At 37.0% G+C, this 26016-nt stretch overlaps 1 protein-coding gene across 1 annotated transcript in view; it reads left to right on the top strand.

The window, feature by feature from the left end:
- The first annotated feature begins 2643 nt into the window (after window positions 1–2643).
- The window catches only part of LOC594385 (breast cancer anti-estrogen resistance protein 3), a 91644-nt gene continuing 68271 nt past the window's right edge, over window positions 2644–26016 (top strand). The window contains exons 1-2 of the mRNA XM_030998232.1: window positions 2644–2893; window positions 20106–20359. The gene's annotated coding sequence lies outside the window, so the exon portion shown is untranslated. The remainder of the gene's footprint in view (window positions 2894–20105; window positions 20360–26016) is intronic.

Genomic DNA, 26016 nt, shown 5'->3' on the forward strand with positions numbered 1-26016 from the left:
TCAGATTTGACCCTCCTGGCGCTCCCGATTATTACCCTGGCTTTAGCACGGCTGCCATACGGCGCTCTAGCATTTCAAGGAATAAATTCATACCAGATCGGATGTATATTTTGTTTTTATATATTTTTCAGACGGAGTGGGTAGGGGATTTTTTAGAATTAAACACATAAACATGTGAACCATAAGACTACATAAAGTTGATTAAACAGAAGAAGAAGAAGAAGGAGGAGGAGGAGGAGAAGGAGAAGGAGAAGAAGAAGGAGAAGAAGAAGAAGAAGACGACGAAGAAGAAGACGACGAAGAAGAAGGAGGAAGAGGAGAAGAAAAAGAAGCAACCCCGTCCACACGTCCGCTGTAGCTTCCTCATATCGAATCCAGTTCATGACCATGCAGAGCCCCTTCCCACCCCACCCCTCCCCCGGCGGCCGGTCTGCCGCCTGATTTGGGGGTAGGCCTTTCATATAAATCGGGATGAATTGTGGTGGAAATTTCATTTCCTGTACTAAATTCAAGTCAATGCAACGGTCGATACATGGTCGTGGTTTTAGCAGCTGTAGTTTTGAGTAAAATCATTCAATGCACGTATTATAAGAGAATTCAGTAACATTCGAATGCTAAATCACGATCCATTATAATTAATAACTGTCCTATATCAAAGCTTTCCATTTATCATTGGTAGACATAATTATAATAACCATCAGTTTCAAGTTAGCACAGTCACAAACAAACTGCATCGGCTTTTGGCAGATGATTAAATTTAAGATAACCTAATAATAATACAATCACTTAAAGGTAAAGACCGGTAGTGATAAACTTGCGGTTCAAGGGTCTTGGGTGCAAAATATCCATTCAATATTGTTTAAATATTTTCTTCAGAGGTTTAGATGGCAATACTTTAACCTGAATTCGCAAAAAAGCAGAAAAATATGTCGAACTGTCCAATTTTGAAGTGCATTCGCGATATCTATCCAGGCCGGACGATAATTATGATAATTTATCAAATATTATAAATATAGGCGGTTTCCCGGCAAAATTTGTATCACCACGTATTTATAGTCAAAACATATTCTTTTACATGATTGGTAATAAGTGCCTCCATTTCATTATTTGAGAGGGGGGGGGGGGGCGTTTCCAAACTGGTCTATACCTTTAAGAGCTACACAATCATGGTCGTGAACAAACTGCGACGAGTGTATAACTAATAATGATAATACGATATTTTTATGGCGCACATATTTATCCACCACGCAATTAGGTGCCCAAGACGATCTATAATAGTGCACCTCGGCTCGGTCATGACTTTTTTTGTTACCGATTTCGGTGCTAATGCGTACCTATAGTATACAGGCCTGGGTGGAGAGTGGCGAATGTAGATAAGTATCTTGCCAAAGGACATTAGTGCCGCGGCGGGACTCAAACTGCGAACCATTGTGATCTATGATCCGATGACGTATCCACTATAATATCATTAATGATGCATGTTCCGGTTTCTTAATGTATAAAAGCAAATTATTTTGTGCTATGCTAACGAAATTGTTCGGGCCGTGACTACGCATTTTGACTACCCCCTACGGCAACAATTCTATAGGGGATAGTTGTCCGGGGGGGGGGGGGTAGTGTTCTAGGGCCCGGGTAGTTGTCCGGGGGCCCTGAGGGGGGGGGGGGGGGGTAGTCGTCCTAGAGGGTTGTTGACCGTGGGGTGGTTATCATGGCCGGGTAGATGTCCAGGGGGTAAGTGTCCGAATACGGATCAGATCATATCAGTTTCACTCGTTTGCGCTCAGTTTTTATCAAACTTTGCATGTGCATAGACCAACATCTATTACTTAAAGATATGACTACACCAAAGAAATTTAGGTCTATAACTACATGAAAACTGGGCTCATAATTAAAGTGGAATTATGTGTGTGTGTGTGTGTGTGTGTGTGTGTGCGTGTGCGTGCGTGCGTGTGTGTGTGTGGTTAGGGTGGGGGATGTTCGGATTCAATGATCAACCATATAGTCCTGGAAAAAAAATATTCCATTTAACCCTACCCCCCCCCCTTAACCCTTTCCTCAACACCATCTCCATTTCTCCCTCTTAGCTCTCTGCCCTACATTAATCTCTCACTTATGTATGTATTTTCTTCACTACCACCCTTTTTCTATCTCTCTATATATAGGGAGAAGTTGGTTTCCCCATGAACCTTGTAGTAGGTCCATGGTTTTCCACAGTCTTCCAACTGAATAAACACAATGGGCCAAACACAATGCCGAATTAACAACAGTGTGAACCGCATCCAGACGTATTTTAAATCCACTGTGTAAACACCACCCCTAATGTAATGTGTACAACCAAGGCTAGCCGACTGTAAAGCTGGCTTGATGACTCATACTCTAAGGACAGTCAGTGAATAGTCTGTAAAAACAGACTGTATTTTGAGACTCACTCACAACAATCTGTAAAGCATTTAGCCTAGTCTAACTTTTTAGTCGTCTATGGCTGTCAAGTGTCAAAGGGAGCTCTGATACAGGGCTTTGAGTGTGTAATAGACCATGACGTCTTAACAGTCTTACAGTTAAGACATTTTTTAACACACATTATATGATAAAGGTTCATGCATTTAAACTATTCAACACCGGCCGGTTGCAAATTGCAGAGAGCAAGTTGGATGAGAGGTTGCCGTGGCAAAAGAAGGGAGAATCGGATACACGCAGCGCATTGAAGGTGAATATTGAGGCCGTACACAGCGCTAAAATCATCTCCATGCTTGGACGAAAGTCCCGCATCCATACAAATTAATGCGCTTTCACAAGGCTAATAAGAGAGCAGACGGCAAAATTGTGTTTAAGTCTACAGGTTGCATGTGTCTTGTTTTGGAGAAGCAAAACGGAATAACCACAACAACAGACGGTGAGCCGATCATACATTTTCTGTAGCCTACCATTCATCTCGATGAATAATGTTTTTGCCTTCTTGCATTGGACTGTGTGAATAGCTTTATTGATGTTCAATTATGAATAAGATTGTTGGATGTAGATGAGAGCGCACATATCAGTCTAGAGCGAGCTCAATGGCATGAATGCATTTTAACTGTTATTGTGCATCTACTTTTAGGATGCTCTTCTAATGTCTGATGTTTACAATGGCAGTGGCATCTCTTGAAGAAATTAAACTGAATCATTTTCAAGATATTGATCGATGACGATGTTGAGTAAAAATAACAGTTTGACTTTGAGTTTCATGCTAGTTGCTACTGCTACAGTGGCAGGATGGGATCATGATGGGATTACATGATTTCAATACATTTTGATAAATGCCCTTCCTTATAACACTCATAGGTCTAGAATCTAGTTATTGATATATGTTTACTAATACTGAAATCCATATCCATCTCAGTCATCAGCATTTGTCAATCTTTTCCATTCTTGTACTCGTAGAAAGCAACAAATTGCACCTTTTGATCCATTTTGATCTATTTTGGGCAAGACACATGTGATTTCTTGATTTATTAATTCAATGATCGATGCAGACAACCAGAGTATCATGCATGTCTAGACCGTGACCGTTTTGACTGTTTTGTAGCGGAACAAATACATGAACAATTTTAAGTGCATCTTCTTATTGCATAAAGTATTTTGCATTGAGGCAACGTGCAGGGAAGACGTGCAGTGTCATATATTACATGTATATTATTATTAGGTACCGGTATATCACTCCGAGTCCTATCTATATTTTTATTTTTTATTTTAGTGGGGGCCGGGGGGGGGGGGTACATATGGAACTCTACCCCCTCTTGCTCCTCTGCCTCCCTGACTTGTATATAATGAGATTTATTATTAAATCGTACCACTGTCACAGTAACAAGAGGTCACCAGTTTAAACTACAAAAGAAACATGTAAAATCTAAATTGAGGCAGAGCTCTTTTTCACAGAGAGTAGTAAATGAATGGAATGGTCTCCCATCATATGTAGCAGAAAGTCCATCACTCAATTCTTTCAAATCAAATCTTGACAAGTACTGGTCAATGAAGAAGGACAAGTTTAAAGGTAAAGACCAGTTATGGTCATGCGATTGCATTGTGAAAGAAACGTTGTGGAATCGATCAGAAAAGGTTGATCATCTAGCATCTAGCATCTGCGAGGTTCTGGAATCATCAAAATGATAAGAAATTTGGCCCATTCTTTGTAAAGTTACAAGCACTATACACAGAAAGATGTATATGGGACTACCCTATATCTCTCACAGACCATGAGAGAAACAAATTTACCAAATATATAGTAGGCGGTTTCCCGGCAAATTTTTTATCATCATGTATTAGTCAAAACATATTCTTTCACATGATTGGTAATGAGAGCTTCCATTTCATTTTTGAAATTGGGGCGTTTCCAATACTGGTCTTTACCTTTAATCCTGATGAACTATTCAACTGTCCATGTTCATCCGTAACTGCACAACGCCAAATTCAAGAGTAACCCACTAGCAGACACCGAGGGGCAAATAAGTTTTGTATAACTTTATGCCTACTTCCAAGGTATGACTTCCAAGGTATGACTAAGAGAATGAGTACAAGAAGATAGACCAAGAAGAAGATAGACCATGGAAGCTCGACTGCTGTCTCAGCATTCTTCCAGTTTTTGCGGTAAAGGTAAAGTCAAGACCATAAATACATGCTTCTTTCCTCTCCATACCGAGCCAGGAGTGTAGCTGTAGGTCGACATTTGACTTTTCCCCCTTTTCACAACCATGATAAAGGAGTGTACTAGCTTGTACTGAACATGACCAATGGTGCATGAATTTTTAGATTTAGTGTAAATTTTGGTTGAAAAGGGTTTTCTATTTCATGTGAATAGTACTTTTGTGAATGGCCATACACAACCGTACAGGATCTACATAAATTAGGTACACAACTGTAGACATTTGAGTACAGAGAGTACACAACTGTATCTACATGTATACCGGTAGATGTACAGTACATGTACAGTATGTGCACTGCTCATTCCTCAAATATGGGCTCTGTAAATAAAAATTGGCTACCGGTATTTAAACTATCAATCATAAAAAGTTATTGTATACTGTAGCTCCATTCTTGCTGAATTTTTATTTTTATGTGATGTAAAATCGATTGTTTTTTTTTAGTTATAATTAGTTGAAAAGAAATCAAAAGATTACAAAAATTAAAGAGCATTCTATTCTCGCAATAATTTTACATGCAGTACCTAGCAAGTTTCTTTCTGAGACATAAAATGTACTGTATGTTGTGATTGATTGTAATGGTATACATGTACATTATAAAAGATACAGTTAGTTTTGTGGAGATACAATTCATTGAAAATATATGCTACATGATTGCCAAGGAGTAATATTTCCATAGGTGCTTCAGCAGTTACAGGTATTTCATTATTGTGATTTCATAAGTCAACAGAGAATACATTTACATCACCGGAAGTTGCGCTCTTTCATCTATAGGTCAAATTCCCGGAGTGCCACTACATATAGTCCCCTTCCCTCTTAAAGCCCATATGTACTAGTGTACAGGAGGGATTAGACCACCCTGCAAGGTCACTGGACAGGTTGTTATCTCAACAAATCATCTCTCAATTAACATAAGAAAAAGAGGATCATGGGGGACCTATGGTCACCGATTAGGCATTGTTTGTTATATAGAGGGCGCAAGTAGCTATAAGTAGTGCAGTGGGCCTTTAAATAGAGATTGTACACGTTCATGTATGTAGGGGGAAGTACATGAATTTGTAGTTTGATTAATCAACATTTGAATGTGCATGCATGTGATGTGTGTGCCAAAACTCTGTCTCTGTCTCTCTAATAGCTACAATGTATCCCACCGGTGCCATCCTTGAATTGAGTTTCTTTATTGTCATGCACAATGACCATGATACAATATGGGAGATGTTGATGGTGAAATAAGGACTATGAATATATATGTGTTCCAGTGGAAAATTGAATTAATTGTCTGGTAAAATATAATGGACATTCATTCATATTTCATATTCATATTCATTTCATTTCCAACAGAAAGGTATTAACAAAGATATTACATTTTTTTTCTTCATACATAATTCATTTTTTCAGGAAACTATACAAATGCACTTTGCACATAATAAATTATTACTGGAAATTCTTAATTTGACTTCATAGGCCTACATGTATGATTGGGCAATGTGGTATACAGTACATGTACATGTACAAGTACCGGTAAGCAAGATATTTTCCATTTTCATATACAGTATAAATGTACCGGTATACAATATCCAGTTTAATAGGACTGATGCTAAATCTAATAATTGTGCACAAACCACACTTGTGCATGGATTCAAGCGGGGCAGTTCTTCACATGCAGAGCGGGTAGATTAGGGAGCATGTTGGCTGAATATGCATTTTCTCAGCTTTGCAATGCCAAATGTATATGAGAGCATGGATGATGTGAGATGAAATCCGATCATGTCTGGATCATATTGTCAATCAGTCATCATGTTATGAGGAGATGTGGGATGATGTATGATGGTCGGGAATGAGAAGATGGAAGGAAAAGAAAATATGGAGAGAGAAAGAGAGAGAGAGGGGGGGGGGGGGGGAGAAAGAGGAGAGAGAGAGAGAGAGAGAGAGGGGGGAGGAGAAAGAAAATAGAGGGGGGGGGGGCTACTTGCAGACATCGATAATGACTTAAGTTTGGTGTGTACATGAAAGCAAGACAGAGGTATGAAAGAGAAAATTGGGAAATTAAAGAGAAAAATAGAGAGAGAGAGAGAGAGAGAGAGAGGAAGAAATTGTTATGTATGTGTATGTATTCAAGTACAAAATATAAATTCCTGCATTTGGTATTCATGATGATTGGCTCTAAAATTGAAATTGAACGGAATAGAATGAGTGCATGTATTTTAACTAAATAATTCCTGATACATACTGTACATGTACATGTAAAATACATAGCTCGTTGACTTAGTCGAAGCTTTCCATTTTATGAAAGCCAAGTAAACTGGCAAATATGATATGGGCACATATTACATGTACCTTAGGGATTATCAAACTGCTTTCACTTATAAATGCTAAATGTCACCCGCAAAATCTACCCCTAACAATGCTGAATAAAGAATGATCGATGTACATGAACTCTGCGGCACAATGAGGCATGATTTGTTATGCTTTTACTTACAGTACCTGTATGTCATAGAGTAACCGAGGTACCTCCATGTTACTGCAGCTGAGTGGGGATAGATTGAATAACAGTCACGTAGGCCGCCAGGTAATTGTGATGTGGAGTTAAAGCCAGAGCGCATTGCAGACGATAACATCAATCCTTCTCTGCCTAGCAGCGTACAGGGCCCCTTTTTTATAGCAGGAAAGTGCATATTATAAGCGGAGACATTGTGTATGTGAATTACTGAGTTTAGGTAAAATTGTAAAAGAGAAACAAGGGAGAGATGCATGTGTGTATGTTAAATGAATGATCTGTATACATGTACATTGTAAATTGTACACTTCTTTGGTATGTTGGTATTCATAAAATCAGAAATATAGTCAGACATGAAGCATGGAATATTGAATCAGGATGTCTGGAATCCAATTAAGGAAAAAGACTTGAGATTACACTGTACCTTTACTGGCCACAAAGCAAAAAGGTCACTCTTGAATATTACATGCTCAAACTGTCATGTCTATAGAGAAGATGTGTTTTTATTGTCCCAATCATGTACATTACGTGACTATTACATGTACATGTGTGATACCTGAGTTATCATGTCTCTTGAAACTCTCAACACATTCATATCTTCATAAGATAGCATGTTGTTAATGTCATATTTGTAGGATTTAGTCTGCATGCTCCGACTGTAATTTATCATTTACACTGTGTCTTGAATAAATCAATAGTCTAGAGGACTTACTAGCTCTACATACGTATAAAGCTAGGCTACAAGCTCAAATAATTCTTATCCAGCGTGAAGTGCTGTGACTGACATGGTTTAGTGCCTTCAAACGGCACAGGAATTTTCATTTCCAATCTGAACTTAAAATGATTAGAATGTCAGGATTAAAGTATTAATTTGACTCACTATATATCCTACGCTGATGAAGGAGAGTGCTCAGAAGAACAAACCCACATTTTCTTCTGGAAGTAGAATACTTGCTGATGCAGATGTGTCTTCAACTTGCTTTAACTCTCCTGTTAATATCTACCTTGCTAAGGGCAGAAGTAATATGTTTGTGTGTGAAAAGAATCTACAGGTAAATTATTTTGTACAAGTCTTGCAGAATCTACTGCTACACATTTAGGTAACCAGTGATATAGGACACCGAATTATCATCTGTTACTTCTTAAGTCTATAGATCTAACAAAATTTTCCATCTGAATCGATTCGTTGTCTCAGATGGTGTGCAACTGTGCACATCATTTGGGTATACTATTAATAGAAACAGTTTTCCACCTCGATCTATTCCTGGCATGTTTGGAGGCATTCCTTGACCAGCATGACAACCAAAGGCGGGCGCCTCTGATGCCATCTCTTGCTGTGTCCAACGGAGTCAATGGTTTTGATGGTTGGTCACATGCTGCGAAAAGGGATGCAGGAATAAGCAAATGTTACTCCAGACTCCAGAGGTCAGATGGAGGGTGATGATGATGGAAGAATGATGATAATGATAAGGGTGGTGATGAAGATGAAGATGATGATGGTAAGGATGATGATGAAGATGATGATGATGGTGATGATGATGATGATGATGATGATGATGATGATGATGATGGAATGATGATACTGAATTAATGATGGTGATGATGATGATGATGATGATGAAGATAATGGTGATGAAGATGATGAAGATGATGGTAAGGATGATGATGAAGATGATGATGATGATGATGATGATGATGATGATGATGATGATGGAATGATGATACTGAATTAATGATGGTGATGATGATGATGATGATGATGAAGATAATGGTGATGAAGATGATGAAGATGATGATGAAGATGATGAAGATGATGATGATGATGATGATGATATGTAGATGATGATGATGGTGTTGAGAAGGAGGAGGATGAATACAAACAAAATATTTTTGAGGATTAATTACTAAAAATGATGATGAAAACATCATATTAGTGTCGTGATGATGGTTTAAATTGTAAATGATAAATTAGGAGTATGTTATTGACAACAAATGGTTCTTATCAAAGGATGAATGATGATGCTGATTATGTTGCATTGCAATGGGTTTGGAAGCTACATTAAAACTCTATATAAAAAAAGGAAATTCATCTTTAGAATCTGTAATGAATATTCTACCCACATGCAAATTTATAGAGATACAGTTTATTTGTCAGTCTAATAAATATTTGAAAGCAAAACTCCGGAAACATCCATAGGAATAGGATTAGGAAAGTTTATCTTTCAACAATCAGAAAGAAAAAAGACCTCTCCGCGTCTTTATTCTACATGCTGAGAGGTTCCTTCTGTGATGGATTAGGTCGAGAGAGAAGATGTTCTCTCTAAGGATGATGATGGTGATGATGATGGAAGGTAAGTGATGATGCTGGTGGCTCCATCTTGGCATGATCTAAAGAGGAATTGGGGATGGATGAGACTAGAGTAAATGAAGGATGAAGGCTGTAACAGTAAAGAGGGGGCACCTGACCCAGTAAAAGGGTAGCGCTGTATGGACTGCATACAGAATAGTATAGTGTGGGCCATCTTTAAAAGCACAATGTACATGTACATGTATGTAAATGAATGATAAAAGCATACATGGAATAACACATGTACAACTGTACATGTACATGTATTCAGTACAGCATGCACAGAAGTATTTCCTGAATCATCATCAAGTCTGTACCAAATAATTAGATTTTAAATTTCATGATGCAGTACAAACTTAGAAATTCAATAATGCATACATGTACAGTATAGTTCAGATGATATGTACATGTTCAATGTTGTATTGCATAACATGTGTACCCTGTCCTATAAAAAGAAGACATGTACAGTGTACATGTCCCACATGTACCTGTAAGAACAGTTCTTTTAACGCTGTATAATGTATAGTACATGTAACTGTACATTGCCTGTAACTTCAAGAGCACCATTATCTGTACAAAAATGTAAGTATTGACAATGTTTAAAATGTATTCTTAGACATTCAGTAAATTTAGAGAATCTCAAGACGTTCCCACGTTCAATTTACATGTAAATGCTGAGCGAAATTACAGAATGGGAAGTTTGTAAGGATGAATTTCCCATAGGACTTCATTTACAAGGTGCATGTACATAATGTATGTACAGGTGTAGTCTAACCTCTTCTGTCTCTGTCATTAGTCAGGAGAGGGTTAACGAAAAAAAAAAAGGGGGGGGGGTGGCTTAAACTAAATTATACTTGATTCTACAAGTCATGAAGCATTCCATCTTGTTTGGACATTTCATTCTATTTCTATCTGGTGAGTAGGATGGTCAAGGGAGATGATGATCATGAATTTCAGAAATGCCAGATATATCATAACAAAAAACATGATACATGTTAGGGCCTACTGAGATGCAGTACAGGCTGTGCCAGCAAAAAGAAAATCTATGAGTATTCAGTGTTTGGATGACACTGTACTATCCAATATCTGTCTTGTGTAAGATGATATTTATCAAATCCCAAATCAGCCCATCAAACTTCATCCCTGGTGATGTTGATTTTAGATAGGAGATTGGTCATTGGTCCATTTTATTTTGAAACACCTTGTACTATCCAATTACCATAACTGTCCTATGTGAGTTGCATTTGTTCATTTCATGCTGAAATACCCTATACTATCCAATTACGATACCTGTGTTATGCGAGAAGAATCGGTCCATTTCATTCTGAAATACCCTATACTATCCAGTTCCGAGTTATGCGAGAAGAATCAGTCTATTTAATTTTGAAATACCCTGTACTATCCAATTACCATAGCTGTCTTATGTGAGATGATATTTATCAATCCCCAAATCAGCCCATCAGATTTCATCTCCAGTGATGCTGATGTTAGATAGCAGACATTCCAATGGAATCAAGTTCACCAGACTGATGTAGTCTTTCTGCACTTACTGATGAGGAGACTGCTACGGTAGCTTCATGTCTGGAGTTTTGTTTATAGAGCCTGTTTGGAGCCAGGAGGGCAATTTACTCACATAAGTGAACACAGAGTTTATTTCATTTCATTTCATTTATTTCATTCTCCATAAAAATATTGAAACATACAAACATGATACAGATAAAGATCGATCACAAGAAAAATACAAAGGGAAGGAGCAAACAAAATTTTATGGGAATGTGGAGTTAACAAAAAGGGCAATTAGCCTTATGAACGTCAACCCCTTAAAAAATATACACTGTATTTTTGAGAAAAGAAAAGCAGAGAAAACCTAAACACCAATACAAAAAAAAGGGGGGGGGGGGAGAATAGAGAAGGGAAGGAGAGGGGAATACATTACAAAGTGCATTAACTGAAACGTGACGCCATTTATTTTGAGATTGAATACAATGATAAAAGATGGTATTTACATGTATACAGTTGTTTGAAAATATTCATTGAATTAGAGTTTTTCATATTAAAGGGGATATTTTTCCATAAAACTGGCCACTTGAAAAAAAAAAAAAATGTTTGAAACATTTGTACGGATTGGAGGAAAATGAAAATTACCAACAGTACAAGTTTCATGAGAATGTATTTCATAATTGAATGTAAATTTACATGACATGGACTTCGGCAGTAACCCCTTGGAAGACATTAACATGAATATAACAATATTAAAATCATTTATATCATAAACATTTAAAAGCTTTAATTGTTTAGAAAGTGGCAAAGTTAATGTCCTTCTGGCTCCCAACAGACATACTCATACTGTATGTAGTGCAACATCATACTTGAAAGAAAAAAACATAGAAAAAAAGACAGTCACTGTTTATAAAATGAAAAGATTTTTGACATATATCAGGAATGATGATTTTGAAAGAGTGATTGAAATAAATGTTTATGTATTGGGTCATTTGGGTGTGAATGTAAAAGAGCCTTCTAAACAAAACAATAATGCAGTAACATGGAATACATTAACATGGTACATGTAACAGTAATTAGGTTTTTCTAAAAAAAAATTGAATATGTACAATATCACCTTCATGCAGATAACAAAATAGCATTCTATTGTCTTGTAAAAAATAAAACAAACTCCATGATGATTATAAATCTGTGGATAGGAAAATGACGCTCTCGAACTTGAAGAGAATGACGAATGGGAAAGATAGGTACCAGCATATTTAGACTAAACGTTATAGGCTAGAATTGTTTTTTCATAGAGAAACTATTTTCAAAGCTTATCCACCTTCACTCTTGTTTTTACAATGTCTGTGGTTTACCAATGTATAAAATCTGCTCTCAGACTTGGTTTATGATTGGCTTGTCAATGTCATGTTTGATAGATATGGTGATAACTCATGGCTGGGTTGAAACAGCATTATGCTAAGGGGAAGTCCACCCTAGGCTGATATTAAAGTATAGACCAGTTTTGGAAACGCCCCCTCTCCTTGTCAAAATTTGTATCACGTATTAGTCAAAACATATTCTTTCACATGATTGGTAATAAGAGCTTCCATTTCATTTTTTGAGAGGGGGACGTTTCCAAAACTGGTCTACCGTTATACCTTTAAAAGTGAAAGCTGTTGGATTTACAGAATGAAGTTAGAGGGTCTCCTTTGCTTAAATTTAAAAATTTACTAGAGATTTAATAATGAAATTGCCTATACCCACTCAAGAAGTATCTTGGAATAATTTTGTATTCAGAATTGGACAGCCAAGAAGGTATTTCAAGCTTACCACACCTTCAATCTTAATTGTTTGTACAATATTTGTGGTATACCACTACATTCAATCAGACTTGACCACATTCAGACTGGCAAAATGTACCAGTATTCAAAAACCTGTATGAGTACCGGTTCATGAAAAGTAATTGATGTGTCTAGTCTGAATTTTATTGTGAAAAATGAATTGAAAGAGAGGTATGAAAGCAAAGTATGATTTATTTGATGATTAACATGCACATCATATTGAATGATAACCATGTTCCTGGATGGGGTGTATTGTGAGCATGTGGTCATACTAATACCAGGGATTTGTGATTACAGGCTTTTATTTTGTACTCTTGAGCAATGCCCATGACTTTCATGTACAGGTAGTACATGTACAGTCATACTAACCCTTTAGGTCTAATTTGAAATGCCTAAAACTACTGGTAATGTCTTTTTATGATGTTCCTTTAGACAAAATTATTATCTTATGTGTATGCTCCTTTTCAATACATATCATTAGGTATACAATCTTTCTTACTTGCCAAATCCAAGGTATTCAGTTATATGGTGTCCCCGATGTTATCAAGTATTGTGGAGTTCTGGACATAAATTAACATGAAATGTGTAATTTCATTTAAATTTAGGCTAATCTAAGCTTTTATTATAGTAGGTTTTTTAAACAACGATTGAATGTATTAGTACTAAAATCTGACATGTGCTGGTCTTAAATATTGGATAAAATAGTTTGGCCTTGTCCTTTTAAAACTTTTGATTTCCTATGAATTTTCTCTGGTGTGAAAGTGCCATTACGAGTATGATTGACTTGTCAAGTTAGATAGATGGGTTGATACCGCATGGGTGACAGGCTGAGATTTGTAGGGCTGATCAAGCCAATCTCTGAAAGCACAAAGCCATGTCACCAGCCAGGTCTGGTTAGCAGACAGGCAAGCAAGGCAGGCAATCAGTGATCTCATTTGTTAGGTTCACACGATAGTCCGTAAACTTAAAGTTTGGCTTGTGGTTTTATACTTGGAGGTTATCTTGTAGTTTATGACCCTGTGGACACACTCGTGGGTACAAAACTAGTTTACTGGTACTCAAATTTAAAAGCCATCGAATGCAATTAACTTTGTTGTTTCGGCATCTGATCTTTTGTTGTTGTTTGAAACTGAGACGTTTTGCAAACTTAAAGGGATAGTTGAGTTCTGTTGCAGAGGGCGCTACACAAAATATTTTTTGTAAGATAATGAAAAATTGAGTGTCGAATTTGAAAGCACATACAATTTAAATGACAAAATCATCTTTGTTTGATCATAATCGGTTTAGAGACGGCTGAAATATCCATAAATATTACGATTTCTAATATTTGTGTACCACCACAATTCACAAATATTTGAAAAAACGAAATAGCGCCTTTTACGTTGTGGTCTGAAAACAGAACTCAACTATCCCTTTAAAAGTTTAAAACCATGATGGTCCCATGTGAACATGGCCTTTGAAAGCATGAACCTTAGCAGGCAGGCAGTCAACAATCTCATTATCACGCTTGACTAATGTGGAGATTGCTATGGCAGGGCCCGACTGACATGGCATTAGTGGTTGCTCAAGTTTTATCCACACTGGTATATTGGGGAACTAAAATTTGACGATCCCCTCCTCTTTTTTTTTGGGGGGGGGGGGTGTTTTTGTATTTGTTTGTTTTCTTCATGTAGAGGTTCAAGAACATGGCTTATTTACCAAAGCATAGATCTGTGCATTACTATACTGGTACAAAGATAATATATTTAACAAGTATGAATGGATTAATGTAGCAGTTTTCTTGTTTGCTTTTCTTTGCATACTTAGCCTGAGATAACTTGAATGAGACTCATTGTAAACATGGGTTGATACAAAATATATTATTTTTCCCCAACACTTTATCAAGAGATTAATTCACCATTTATTTCCCACCTACAGTGTACTACAGCTATAAGACATTTCTTGCTAGATTTAATTAATGCAAACATCAGCAATTGTGTTTTATTCTGACAACATTTACTCTGAAAAGATTTGTTCATGTACTGTACATGCACATGTACATGAAAATCTGCTTTATTTTGTAAAATATAATGGGTTTGGGTTTGGATTGCAATCGGGTTGTAGATTTAGGGCGCGTTCATGCTTGATTTTGAAGGCAGAATGAGCGATTTGTAACGCTCATCGTAAACGCTCATCGTAATCGCAGTTCCACGGTGCACTGTTCATGCTTACTTCTCCAGGCAATTCTCCTTGGGTGGCCTTCAGCTGGATTCGCAAACCTGTGTGCGCATGCTACGTAGACCCACTAGAGGTCAGTGCATTGACCCCATTTAAACGTGTTTACAAATTGTAAACGCATCTTTTTGTGAGTTTACGATCGGCGATCGTGATCGCCGTTTTTCGGTGATTCTACAAAAGTGAGCATGAACGCAATTGTGTTTTAAACTAAACGCGTAACAGATGCCTGATTCTGGCCGTCAAAATCAAGCATGAACGCGCCTTAAGAGTAAAATGTGGGTCTGGTGCAGTGTAGGTCCATGCAGGGTCAAATTTATTTGAGGCAGGTCCATATCAATTCTACAAAATGTATTTTCGTCAAAATAAGTAACTTTATCTGTATTAGATAAATTTCAGTTGAAAATTCAGTCAAAAGGTTTACAAATGTACATTACACATTCCAGCTGTACATACATCTACATGTATCATGTACAAATGTAAGTAAAAACTTTCAGTCATCCATCCCTTTGCCTAGATCCATCTTCATCACATTTCAGTGGAAATAACAGTGTTCTTCATTGATCCATTGTCATTAAATTAGGTCGTTACGGAGTTGCAAAAGGTCAGTCAATCAATAACTATGGAGAAATGGATTTTCTTCTCACTACCCCAGCTATCCATGAATTTCACCATTGTAAGAACTAAGAATCAAGAAATAACTTCTTTGGAAATACATCTTGTGTAGAACTCTTCAAATAAAAAATAATGTATATTCCTTGCAACAGTGAGGGGATGTTTATTCCGTAGAATGAAAGGTGCACAAAGTATTCTTTATTCTCAATCCAGCTGTAACACAGCAACAAGGAGCAGAGGTTAATTGGTTTTCTCACCCATCAAATACAAGTTGATTGTGAGCAAATAAACAATTGAGAAGCATTGCAAAGAGTTTTTGTGTTGCTGCATGAAAGTGCAAGTGTCCCAAACTTGTATTTGTCGAAACTCATGGATGAAGAACCTTTGAAGGGGTGATTGAGAGGGTAACAAAGTGAAAAAGTTTGCACAAAAGTTGAAGTATGCTAAATTTTTGAAAATTCATGGTTCAAAACCATTTTGTTGTAGAGCACAAATAATGTAGTGTTATTTCTAAAACTCAGGAATGCCTTACAAATCATTGTGCATATTTATTTCTTTAATGTATACAGTATGTAGTGCAATACTATACTTTGATAGCAAAAAAGAGAGCAATGCATTTAACAGGTTGTGTAAAAATGTCTCTGATACTGTACAGGAAAACAAAGATGATGGTCTACATGTACATGTACATGTACATGTACATGTACATGTACAATTTACAAAAAGTGAATGTACTATTTTCAAACTTCTTGTAAAAAGTTACAATACATGCCCCTCCTTCTTTCGGAAGACACATCATAGTACATTGTAATACATGTAGATTTCTGCAGTTTCAATGTGAAAATGAGTGCATGCCCCCTCCCAATATCTCTAAAGTGTCAGAGGAACATCTCCTAATACACAATACATGCCCCCTCCTGACCCGACACTCTTAATAAACAGTTCTTAAGTGAGACGTACATCTTTTTTTTTTACAATAGATGCTCTCTCCTAGCTGTCCTAACAAGATATTATGAAGTGTGAGAGGTACATCTTCTTGTACAATAGGCGAGCACTTTAATGCATTGCAATGGACATCCCTAGTTTCCAGATGAAAGGGTTTCTTATTGACCCAGTGTTAATCCCATTCACACACTTATGTCATTGCCCTCATCCCCTTCACCAAGAAAATAAGCCTCTTAGTCTGTTTAATCAGACCCATTTCAGACATTGTCCAGAATTCAGATGTAAACACAAACTGGGGTGATATTAATTCTGAAAATTCTGGTTGGTCTTCTGGTGAGTTTACTTGTAGATATATCTTCCCAAGATAATAGAACGCTTAAATTTTGTAAGTTGGTATTTAAAAATTGTCTTGGCAGTTTATTGTTGCTGGAACTTGGAAGGACCACCTCTATCTTATCTTTAACACACACATTTTTTTTTTACAAAGAGTTGATATCAATCGCAATTTATTTGCGATTGATATCAATCACAACTATGTACATAAGAGATAGGAGACTGCAAACTTGCAATTGATTGGAGGACTTGCGATTGATTTGGATCAATCGTAACTCTTTGTAAGACGGGGCCCAGGTCAAACATTAGAAGGTACAAGAATCTGTTAGATACAGGAGCTTTCAGAGTACCGCCCCTGGAATCAAACATGGTTATGACTACCGGTACTAGAATTTGTTGCCAATACCATATGTTATTGCAGAGAGCTAGACAAATATAATTTTGTTTATTGAATGATACAAATCAATGTCCTTCTGGCTCACAAGAAAACTTGGTCATTATTATCTTACAGTATAGACCTGATGCAGGTTTAAAGCCAAGTTGAATAATGGGAGATAGACGCAGATCTAATCTCTAGATTACGTTAATCAATTTTGAAACTCTGAATCCTTTTAAGATGATGAAATTGATTGTCAAGGATTTTTTTTCATGCCATGATATGATTGAAAACTCTATATTAATTAAATGCAATCATGTATGTGAATAATTAATTACATAAATTAATTGAATTTATTCAAAATGGGTGAGGAGATACAATCTATTTATCTTCTTTTCATTATAAATATGTGATGTACCGGTAATTGTCTGAACAACAGTGATGACCTTGTACAGGCCAACCCTAGACCAGGTAAAAAAATACACGGGGGCTCGGGCGAATTAGCCCCCGAAATGCCAAAAAGAGCCCCTGAAAGTCATAAGCTTGTAGCGTAGCCCCCAAATTTTTAAAATATTTTTTTTCCCTGCCTTTCCCTCCCTTCTCTTAGACCCTCACTAATCTTTGTAAGAGATGAGCACTTCAAGATACCCTTTATCTAGGGTCTGTAAAAATAGACTAGGAAATATTGTTAGATGTTCATTTTTCGGTCCGCCGTGTTCAGGAAGTGCTCCATGCTATCAGTACAACAATGTTCTTTAGCTCAGTCAATGCTTGTGCATCATCTCTGGTAGAACCATCCTCATCCTTTCTCTCTCTCTCTCTCTCTCTCTCCGGTAAAAGAGATGTACAGTGTAGTTGACAGGGCCTCCAGGATTATATCTGTGACTGATTAGATATTTGCACATCCCTTTAAGACTTGCACTTCATGTGAGTATTATCATGTGTGATATCATTTGCAGTTTTTTTCCAGAAACGTCAGGATTTGGTAAGAATTCAATAATTGTACATAGTTTTGTATGTTCCGTGCCTTAGAGAAGACAACATTTCATCTTTAATATTTCAAGAGATATTATCGATAAAAAGAGTGTTAGGAAATAAACTGTGACTAATTAGATCTTTGCTTATCCACTTAATATCTACATGTACATTTATGTGTGAGTATTTTCACTGCATGATTTGAGCATTACATTTGTTGTCAGAACAGCAAAAATTTGTTCCAAATTATAGCACTGAATGTCAATGCAATACCAGGCCAGGCTCGATCCTTGCTAATCATGACTATGTAGTAATAGACAAGATTGATACCTTGTAAGAATGGATAACAAATATTGCATCTGGTGAGAGAAGGAGGGTGTTACCTTATACCACTTTATAAAGAGCCTCTGCCCCATTCTGGTTATCAAGAGATGATGATTTAATTTGCACTGTGATATAAGGCTGTTATCAAGAAGAGAATTAAGGATTCCTGATTAATTTACTAATTAGAAATGTAGTTTCTATATTGATTAATCTTCTAATATTAATAACTTTAATACTTACAGTGTTACAATCTTGTGATATTAATTACATTATTAATAACAGTTTTACAATCTTCTGATATTGATAACATCACTACTAAGTTTTACGATGTGCATAGAGAAATCATGAACTACATTCTGATCGTTATATAAAGGGTGCATTCAATCTACACTTTTTCACCCTTGAATCACGGTTTTCAAAGACGTTAAAAACATGGTTACGTTCAAGCGATTTTTCGTCGGTCATAAAAATAAACGTTTAAAAACACAAACATGAACTTGTTGGCGATCTTCAAATACCATAGAAATCAGCGTTGATGATGAATCGCTTGAACGCTCTCCCGCAGTAACCGTGTTTTGTAACAGCGTTTTGATTTGTGATTCTAGCTTCGAAAAAATCGCTTGAACGCACCCAAAGAGCAATCAACCCTAGTAACGAAAAGCAACATTGCAGCTGTAATAGGTCCTGGAGTGAAATGACCCTCAAATGTTTTTAAAAATAGACTGATTGCATCTATTATCTGCCTGATTTCATTTGGAGAAAACAAGATTTGAGAAAGATATATTCAGTCCAGGTCAGTTTGCATCAATCCATGCACATGACGTTGTCTGCTGAGAGCCAGAAGGGCATTAACATATATGTAAATACTTTAACACAGAGATATCACCCTTCTGGCTCTGAAAAAGGCGATATTTGCATTTGCTGCCATTTGCTTTCCTTCGCACTCACTCAAGGAAAAGATGTTGTTGGGAAAGTTGTTTATTTCGTATGTGATTTAGAGGTTATTTTCAATAATTTATAGATCTAAAAAAAAAGAGAGCTGAAAGGCAGAAGAAGAGGAAGAAATGAAATTTCAGATTTTCTCTTGTAGTACTAGTAGGCATATATATATGTATGACCCGATGAATGGCATATATATGTATGACCCGATGAATGGCATATATATATCAGCTGTTCAGAGATGGAAGAGATTGCACTCTGTGTATGCAGGCATATACAAGCATGCTTTATGTAACTTTACAATTTTTAAGGTTTTGATAGAATGTCTTTGGAAGAAAAGTGACTGATCTATTAAATGATGTCGACATTGTAAGCTTGTTTCAAATAATAAGAGGACATGCAAGCTTTTCTCGATCCAAAATGTAAAAAATCTGCTTGGTTATAACTGCCCACAGTACCGAAGTGGTTAAACTGCATATGACACCACCCATCTACTTTTGCACTGACTCTGCATTCTCATGTCATCTTATTCTTGCAGATTAACGCCTCCCTCCATCACCATCCGGCCCTCTCCCTCGATCCACATCCGTGATGATGCTATCAGAGACCATCCTCAAGTACTGAAGACTGACAGAATGACACACTTATCTCTCTGACCCACCCCCCTCTCTCCTCCGTCGTCATGGCAACCGTATCAATTTCCTAGGGAGCATCACCCCCTTATCTCTGCGCATCCTGATATCAGTGTTTGGATACAGTACAGCTGCATGCCACTTATAGCATGTCATGAGGGTGAGTCTATCTCTTTCACCATAATTCCATTTCCATAAAAAGAGGCTAGAAACTGATAGTGGACAGATAATATGAAAATATTGGTGGAAAATGACACAATATAATTAAGGGAAGAATACTTTCAAACAAATTGTTTTTATAGAGATGATTGGTTCTACAAACTTGAAGAACAGCAGCAAAATACAGACATACTGAAATAAGCTTAAATCGTCTTGCACTCATCAGAGTAAATTGCGAGGATGAACAGAAATTATTACGTCCTTGTTTTCACGAAGTGACGGTAGTGAGGAAAATCGTAATGCAAAGTGAATGCAATTTTTTTTCACTACCGTCACTTCGTGAAAACAGCGACGATTAATGTCTTTAAATGTAAAAGGCAGATTTTCCCTTTTTGTTTGTGTTTGTATTCTTCTTCTATCCATTTGGCAAATTCAAAACAAGCAGACAAAATGTCTGTAATTTCTCACATTTTTTGGTGCAGAAATTTCTCCCTGTTTATTTTCTTGTGTGTGGTTTATCTTGATTTCCATAAAAGCCGGATTTTGCTTTATAGTCAGAGAAAGGTTACATAAAGTAGGGATATGGGAATTATGGGAATTATCTAGATGTAACATATAGGCCAGAATTCACAAAGGAGGTTTGTCAACAAACCTAGGTTTATGTGCTATGTTTGTCCGCAAACCTCCTTTGTGAATTCAGGCCATAGTGTTTGCTATAATCAGAACTAATTCAGGTTTGAAACAATAGTTCAATCAGTACTCATTCTTTATGCTTTGCGTAGAATTTAAGCACGAAGGATTATAGTATGCGTTGTGTTGTGTTGGACAGCTTAAACCTTTCATGCACAACAACTGCATTTCATAAGCTATGCATTAATCGCAACATAGATAGATAGAGCAGTTAAACTTCTGAACTCTGTTCTCCGTATTGATTATCCTTTAAATGAGAAAACTGACGGATAAGAGACCTCATATAAAGGCACAATAGATGACCTTTTCTGCGATCAATTCAAAGTCGGCCAACCAGAGCTGAATGTGAAAGAAACTTATCGATGGTATAGGGTTTTTTCTCATCAGTTCTGTGTAATGTTCCCTCAATCCATAACTAATGATTCAAGGAAGGTCAGCGATAATGAAAGTCCAGACTTCCAGACTGCAATTAGGGTCTGGACTTTTCCACATGAATTGATCCAGAATAGCTGTATTTCCACTGCAAGCAAAAACTGTATGCTTTTCTCACATTCTGGAGTTAGGTTGGAAGTTGCTAGGCAACTACCCATTAAAGGGATCTGGTAACTTTGTCTCAGATTCTGAAACAAAATCCTGGATTTAGTTCATGCTGCAATGATAATTATAAACCTTTAGGTCAGTCAGGATTCCCATGACTATTACAAGCCGATCGCCTGTCTGATTATCAAGATATTTATGATTGGAAATAGAAACCAAATTTTGTGTTTGCCAAACGGTTTTCATAACACTACAGTCTATTGGGGAAAACAAGTGTGGTAAAACAGGTCACTCATTTTAATTTTTTTGAGGCACTTCTTGATCATTTTGAAGCGCGATTTTGTTAGGGCTTCAATATTACACCATATCACAGACACTGATAACACGTAGGGCCGTGCATCTCAGATTTAACATTGTTAAACGGTGCCTTTATCACAATGAAAACCCAAATCGTGAAAAACCACCTCTGGAGTGTGGTTTCTGAAATGCCTGCAGAAACTAAACGGGTTTATGCACTATGCAGTGTAAATACTCACTCGCATGCTAATCCCACCAAATAGACCTGGATGGAAAGGAGCAATGTATATCAAATGCCTTGCTCAAGGACACAAGTGCTATGCCAGGGATTGAATCCACACCCTTTGCATTTTTAGTCAAGTGATGAGACCAGTCAGTTACGTAAGCTCTACTTACACTCTTGAATGAAGAATTGAAAGATCTTTATACATTTGTTGAATTAACATCCTTCTCAGCATACTGTGTAGTGTTAAAAAGAATGATTATTTCATCCATTGAGAAAGAGGATGGCGTCAACCCTATGTAAAAATGTAAATATAAATAAATAAATAATTCTTCAATTCTATAAATAAGACTTCACATAATAACCACCTGAGATGTATACCGTATAATTTTTGTTCCATTTCTCATTATATAATATGAAACAATAATGATATGTACTTGAAATAATACACAGTCCATTTTAACCATTCCAAACCATTCCAAAATTGTATTACTGAATTTTAATATTTTCATAAACATGATATAGGGCTTACCTTCATCTGTACATATTATGATCGTGCAATAGCTTCGAGACTGGTTGTTGTTGAAATTGTATTCTCAATGAAAATTAATTTTTTGTTGATGTTTTAATATAAATATTGATGTCAATGATATAAATTATAATAATCATAATAATAATGATAGTAACGGTAGTAGTAATAATGTTAATAACGATAATGATAATGATATTATATATTTTTTTTACAACGTGATGATGGTGTTAATGATTAACAGTTACAATATGTTACTATACCTGTCATGAATTCACAATTTAAAAAAAAATTGTCATGCAATGTTTTTTTTTTTTTTTTTTTTTTTTTCTTCTTCTTCTTCTTCTTTCTTTTTTTTCTTTTTTTTTCTCTTTCTTTTCTTTTTTTCTTTTTCTTTTTCCTTCGTTTTTCTCCCTTTTTCCTCCATTTTTCTTCTCATCTATCTTTTCTTTTTAAAGCTTTATTTTAACCAATATCAGGTGCATCTAGTCGGGTGTGGGGAGGAAGGTCTGCGGATCACAGTTATTTGGTTAACTTTTTCCATACCCGGGCAGCTCGACCGGATGCACCTGCTATTGCAATATTTATATATGCTTTCTATTGATTTTTTAATCTCAATTCATGTTTGTTATATTGTTGTATTATGTGACTTGATTTGCCAAATAAAATAATAATAATAAATAATAATGTGAAATTATTTACTTAAAGCCCTTTTGGCTCAACAGACAAATGCAGTTGTTTAGTTTTTATCTTGCTTGACTTTTATATCTATTTACAGAATGCAATATTTCCTTATTGCTATTCACAATGCAAGCGTGTACAGTATGTGTTTGGAAACTCTTATTATGTTTCAATTCTGAGGAGAAAATTGCATGGAAATTTGACATTTATGCTATGTTGTGGTCTTTGAGTCATCCACGGTCTGAATGCATTGACTATGGCATACAATGTAGCAAGATTGCAAATTTATGTAAAAATCTTCACCGATCCTCTAGAGACCGGTGATTAATGATCATCTAATGATATTGGGAGGGTGGTGGAGATGGGGATGGAGATTGGGAGAGAAGGGGGGAGGGGGGGGGGGGGGTTGGAGACTTGGAGGAAGAGGAGAGGAAGAGGGATGGTGAGAGAGAGGGAGGGAGAAATGGAGAAAATGAGATGAAAGAGAGGAGAGGAAGGATAGGAGATGGAAAGGGGATGGAGGAGGGAAGGGAAAGCGGGAGGGGGAGATGGAAAAGGAGTGGAGTGTAGGGGGGGGGGGGGTTAAAAGGGAGGAAAGTGGGAGGTGGAGTAGGGGAGAGAGTAGGATAGAGGGAGAGAGGAGGGGACTGAGAGACGGAAGAAATATGGAAGGGGGCAAAAAAGATATAACAGGGAAAACACATTCATGTATGTGTAACAAAGTAAAACTACATAAAAGAAAGATAGATAGATAGAAAGAGAGATAGGGTAGATAGAAAGATAGATCATAGAAAGTAAGGAGATACAGATGGGGAAAGAAACAGCATCGAATGAAGAAAATAAAGGGGAAGCAAAGTAGCAAACTGAGATCAAGGAATAAAGGAGGATGAGTTGAGAATATGGTGGAAGATGGGGTAAAACATCCTCATGTTTCATCTTCCTTTGCTCATCTCATCTCATCTCGGCCTGTCATGGGTGGAATGCATCAGGAGCAATGCACCCCAGAAGGGACACAATCTACTCCCCTGTGCCCTGGTGTGGGATTTGTCCCTGCATACCTCCTGCACACCTCCCCTCACCTCCTCTCAGCCCAGAGAAAAGCCCCCCTGTGCTGCTGGGAGGGAGTGGAATGCTATTCCTCCTCCTCTCACCCATTCAAGTTTTGCTCATTTGTGCTCTGTCTGTTTTGGTCTGTGCCTGGCTTGATGGAGCGTGGAGGAAACGGTTTGTGCATGTGAAGATCTCCTTGGTTTGAGCAGGAGAACAACTGTATCTCCCTGGCTTGACTGAGTCTGGATCGCATCTTTACAGTTTGAGGACGCATCTCCTCTGGGCAAGTTCAATGCTGCTGGAAGAAGCTGCTGGTGTCTGCTCTGTGTCAATGTTGGTTGTGGATTTTAATATTTTGAAAATCAAGGAAAGATATAGGATATTCTGTGAGTATTACACTGTACTTGTATTACTTGAATTTAGAGAATTCAGTGCACAGCAAGTTAATTTTACATGTCCATGGTAAGTTGATAACATAATGAAGAAATATGTCAGTAATAATTTGCAGAATTCCAGCTAGAGTTGTGTGGCGATTCTCAAGGCCTTTTATACACAGAGGATATGATGGAGGCTGTACATACCAACACACACCCCTCTATCAGTTGTTGAGTTGCAGGATCTAGTGTGAATTTTTGACTGACCCCTGGGCGATGTTCTTTGGCAGTGACCGGTTTCAGTCCTGAGTAAACGGAAGAGAGGGGATATGTCAAAGGGATCAGTCTCAAAAATTTGTTTTATTTCACTATTCTAACAAAGGAAGGTGTCTGTCTGTACTTAACTTGTTGGAAAGATTATTATTGACCGGATATCTTGTTATGTCCATATGGGCAAGTACCGGTAGTCTTGTGGTCGTATTACAGAAAAGTTTGTTTGTGGATACATAATATGCTGGATACACAATATGCACTATTTATGGAAGCAACCTGGTATTGTAGTTGTTGCTAGTGCTGGTATCTCCTTGCTTATTGTATGTGGCAAGCATCAGAAAAGCACCAGGCAAAGCTGCCAAGAGCATCTTATGTTCTGGGCATATGAATACATTTGGGGGAAAATAGCAGGATTGGCAAAAAGAAAAAATGTATGCAATTAAAAAAAACACCTCATAATCGAATGTATTGAGAGTTGCTAGGAAAGATTAGAACAGCATTTTACGTGTGTCCAATGTAAACAGTCAATCTTTATACAGAATTTAGCCAATTTGGTTCCAGTTGGTGATAGTATTTTCTATGTTTCTTTGTTGGGCAAGCATTCAGTAAAAAGAGGATGAACCATGTTGTCCAACGTTGGCTAAATTTGGCTGGCCCTGGAGAGACCTACAATGTACATGTATGAAATCTGGGCCCTGTTTATTAAATACTTCTTACATGTACATACATGTACATGTATATCAATATTCAATAACAAATAAAACTGTTACAAGCTACTGAAATTGTGGCATCTGAGTGGCTGAGAGCTAATTTGTCATACAATTATAGCATTTGTTTTATTAAACAGGGTCCTGTCCTTATTCATTCATTGTGGGCTTTTCTTGAATTGATGTAGTACATGTATACATGCATGTTGAATTCAACTACAAAGAGGATGGGTCGAAATCCCTGGCATCGATCTACTTCACTTTGACATTTGTTGAGGGATCATGTTTCTCTGGACA

The sequence above is a fragment of the Strongylocentrotus purpuratus genome, unplaced genomic scaffold (assembly GCF_000002235.5).
Source record: "Strongylocentrotus purpuratus isolate Spur 01 unplaced genomic scaffold, Spur_5.0 spur5_scaffold_4, whole genome shotgun sequence".
Lineage (NCBI taxonomy): Eukaryota > Metazoa > Echinodermata > Echinoidea > Camarodonta > Strongylocentrotidae > Strongylocentrotus > Strongylocentrotus purpuratus.